General features: G+C 35.0%; 1 pseudogene; it reads right to left on the minus strand.

Moving 5' to 3' along the window:
- Positions 1–3,536: 3,536 nt before the first annotated feature.
- LOC112584852 lies at positions 3,537–3,605 on the minus strand (annotated as a pseudogene).
- Between the last annotated feature and the right edge of the window lie 1,072 nt (positions 3,606–4,677).

Here is a 4,677-nt window from a genome sequence, read left to right on the forward strand (position 1 = left end):
AACAGCTGACACTTACACAGAACTTTCTATATATCAGATGCATATTACAAATATGTACACACAGACATATTCACACTCAGATATTGTACCTGAATATCAAAGATCTAATATATACAGTAAAGAGACTAATGAAAAGAGAAATTCTTATAAATTAATATTTAAGATCAGAATGATACATTTTGTAAAACAACATAAATATTATAAGAATTAAGGAAAATGTCCTGTGCTTAGAAGATAGAATTAGGATATAAATGGAAAAAAGAAAAAAAGAGCTGGAGACAAAATGGAGAATAATTACCAGGAAAGTTCAAAGAAAGACTCATTGAAACATTCCTTGTAAATTATCTCTATTTTGATTATCTGATAATTCTTGTTCTGTCACATGGATTACAGAGCTAGAAGAAAGGTGAGGGGAAAAAAAGAAATACCAGACACTTAAATTATAACCCAGTAAGAAGGTCAAAGAAATGCTAGCTAACACTTTACTTCTTAGGGTAGATGAAATATAAAAAGAACTAAAAGCTCAAAACAGAAAAATGAGCCTTAGCCATGTAAGGGCCAAAGTTAAATGGGTGCCCAGAAGAATAAAAAAAAAAACAATGCCTTTCTTTTATCAAGCACAAAGAAAATTTAAGAAATAAAGCTTAATAATACAAATAGAAAACAGCCATCAGTGTGACTCAATGTTCATTTTGTGGGCTTGCTTCATCGGTTGTTATGTTTTCCAATCAGTTATAGTGTTAAATATCACCCAACAGATGAGAATTCAGTGGAACAATTCCAGCTGACTTGAAATTAGTCATGATAATGAAGAGAAAGAAGCTTCTGGACAGATCCCAAGCTTCATTCATCTGTAAGTTCTGAATTTTTGAATCAAAACGTTGTAAGGACTAAAAGTGCTTTTAAAAAGAAGCATAGTTTTCACAGTTTAAAAAACTTACCTATCGCTTGTATAATATAGATACAGAGGAGTAACAAAAAGTTAAATCATAGGGGTTGGGAAGAGAAATGAAAGGGAAGCATATCTGAATATCTGTGCAGTAACCAAATATCTAATTTTTTCCATATAATGCTTGTACCAGTCAATGTAAGCCAGCTTCACCAATAAAACAACTCTGCCACAATCTCAGTGGCTTAAAACTATAAAAGTTTATTCTCATGTTACATGCCTACTAAAGGTTTGCTGAGGTTTCTGCTCTGTGTGATCCTTATGATGAAAGTCCTACCAGAGCACTGCCAGAAAGCAAGACAAGAGAGAAACAGAAGGTCGGAAATCATGCAGGTAACATATAACATTGTTGCCTATATTTTATTGGCCAAACTAGACATATGGCTACACCTAACTTCTCAAGAACAGAGGCATGAAATCCAATCAAGGGCATAAGAAGAAAATAGAAATACTTGCTGGATAGAAATAGCAAACCCCACAATGCTCATAAAACCCATTTCAGTGATGAAACTAAGCCTCAAGGAGGTCAAATAACTACTCAATGACACTTGTTAGTAGAATGAGCAGCTTTGAAATCCAGGTGTTTCTGACTGAAGAATGTGAATCAGGAAATGGGCAGGATGAATGCTTGATTAATTCAATGTTACAAAGCCCTTGGTACTGGAAGTTGCCATCTGTGGAAGAGCAACATCACCTAAGAATTTAGTAGAAATACACAACCTCAGCCTCACCCAAGATCCTGAATCAGAATCTGTCTTTTAACAAGGTCTCTTGGTAATTTGCCTCAAGAGAAGCGCTATCTTAAACTTCTTTATTAAAGTCTCACTGGAAATAACCCATGGCTGTCCCCTGCTCCAAGCCTACATCTATCACTTACGAATTATAATACCTTCCCCCAAGTTTCCTATCACCAATACCCAAGCATTTCTGGGGCTCCTATGTAGGAATGTGATGGATACACCCATCTCTGCTCAACTGTAATACACCTCTGTTTAAACTCCCCACAGTCTGTCTCCAGGCACAGTGAACTCTCTTTCCCACCTCTGCTAGCCCTCAGGATAACACATATGTCCTATCTTCTGAGCTACAGCTGAGGAAATGGGTAGAGTGGACCTCTCTGGAAATCACATCACAAATGACTATCTGGGCCTGTAAGTAGCACTGCTTATGCCCCATATCAAACACATTCATATATGTACACACTTTCTACAGCCAACACTTTGCAAATGACTCAAGATCAGTCTGTTAACCCAATATAGACAATGGTGAAAGGATGACAGATAACTTTCTTTCATCTCTGTTGTGCTCATAGCTCTCTTTTATCTTCCTAAGAATATCAGCCCCAAAGAACTACATACCATACATACACTTCGGCCAAAAAAATTAAACTCATACATACTAGTAATCATGTAAATAACACTTGGCATAAGGGGAACTTCAGATCAGCAGGAATTATCTCTTATAATTAACATATCACATTTAAGATACTAAATAGAAAATAATCATTTTGAGTCAGTCTAAAGGCTCTCATTTTGATAAGTGGTATTGCTTCATACTGCTTTCTATTCAAATAATTATAGAGAATATTATCCTCAAGTATCTTGGAATCTTTCTGCTGTTAAAAACTGGACAATAGACTCCAAATGGAGTGCTTATGCTAAGTCTCACATAGCCACCAAGACTTAATTACAATTTTTGCTCTACCAGAAATAGAATTTTAAACCAATCAACCAGGAATTGCCTGATCTGCACTAGTTAAATAATCTGCCTGTTTAGACTCCTGCCACTCCTAAAAGAAAGTAACTTTATCATAATCAATCACTTCTTTGCCCAATATAACTTCCTTGTTCTTGCTTTCTTCGTCCTATTTTTGTACAGCTTCTCATTTTGTACAGCTTTTCAGAGCTCCTATTTTCTAGTTTCAACACTATCTGCTTGAAATTTGTTTTTGCCCAAAAAAACTCTTAAAAGTCTTAACATGACTCATAAAGTTTATCTTTTAACATTGCTATTGTGCTAAGTCGCTTCAGTTGTGTCCAACTCTTTGTGACCCTGTGGACTATAGCCCACCAGGCTCCTCTGTCCATGGAATTCTCCAGGCAAGAATATTGGAATGCGTTACCATGCCCTATTCCAGGGCATCTTCCCAAGCTATAGATAATAATAAACAAAAACTATAAAGAATAAATTCCTTAAATAATTCTTTAAAGAATAAAGACAGCAAAAGAGATACTGATGTATAGAACAGTCTTATGGACTCTGTGGGAGAGGGAGAGGGTGGGATGATTTGGGAGAATGGCATTGAAACATGTATAATATCATATATTAAATGAGTCGCCAGTCCAGGTTCGATGCATGATACTGGATGCTTGGGTCTGGTGCACTGGGACAACCCAGAGGGATGGTATGGGGAGGGAGAATGGAGGAGGGTTCAGGATGGGGAACACGTGTATACCTGTGGGGGATTCATGTTGGTATATGGCAAAACCAATACAATATTGTAAAGTTTAAAAATAAAAGAAAAAAGAAAAAAAAGAGCAATCTATAAGGTTTATTTTATATTAAAATTGGATATATTAGAAAAAAAGAATAAAGAATAAATTCCTTAAAGAATAAAGAAACGAACTATAGAAATGATCCCTGAAAGTATAGTCTTGTGGTGGATTCATTTTGATATTTGGCAAAACTAATACAATTATGTAAAGTTTAAAAATAAAATAAAATTTAAAAAAAAAAGAATAAAGAAACAATGATAGAGAATGAAAAAGAAAACCCTCAATAATAAATATACTCCCAAAGGACAGAGTGTACTACATGAAATATAATCAGACTTGGGTTTTCCTAAATAGGACTGTCCTTATTCATTATAATTATCAATAATTGCACCTTGGATGACCTTTATTGGCTACAATACTGCCACTGTGCAAAACTTCCCCTTATTCATTTTAGAGCCTAACTCCTCCTGCTACAAATAATGATTGGGTGATTTAGTTGCTAAATCATATCCAACTCTTGCGACCCCATGGACTGTAGCCTGCCAGGCTCCTCTGTCCATGGGATTCTCTGGGCAAGAATACTGGAGTGGATTGCCATTTCCTTCTCCAAGTGATTGGGATGCCTACCTAAATATAACATTTCCCAAATCATGTGACTAAGTGTTAACCAATGGCATATGAGCAACTTTCAAGTCACATTCTTAAAAGGAAGCTACTTTTCTTTCACTTATTCTTTTCACCCTTCTTAGGCCTAGGAAGTAGCAACAACTGGAGTGGTCACCTTAGATCCAGGTATGGAATCTCTGTTGACAATGTAAAAGCACCTCTTCCAAATCTGACTACATACAATCCTAGGCAGCAGAGATGGAAATATTCTGTCATGTTTAAGTCACTGCTAATTAGTTTTTGGATCAATATTTAACTAATACAATACAAAATAAACATTTTCAGCAAAATCTAGCCTCTTATACTATACCTATGTTACTGAAGATACTGCTTTGCCTATTGAGTGAGAACTAAAAATAACAGAATTATTAGAAAAGAACAGAAGGAAAAGACAGCTGTATTTAACTTTAGATAATTAGGGAGTTTGGGATTGACGTGTAAACATTGCTATATTTAAAATAAATAATCAACAAGGAAAAAAAATAAATGGAATCATGCAGTTTTAAAAAAAGTAAATATTATTTTAAAAAATTAATTTGGAAGAGTTTAAAATTTTCATAGATATAA

This window comes from Bubalus bubalis, chromosome 4 (genome assembly GCF_019923935.1).
Source record: "Bubalus bubalis isolate 160015118507 breed Murrah chromosome 4, NDDB_SH_1, whole genome shotgun sequence".
NCBI classification, from domain to species: domain Eukaryota; kingdom Metazoa; phylum Chordata; class Mammalia; order Artiodactyla; family Bovidae; genus Bubalus; species Bubalus bubalis.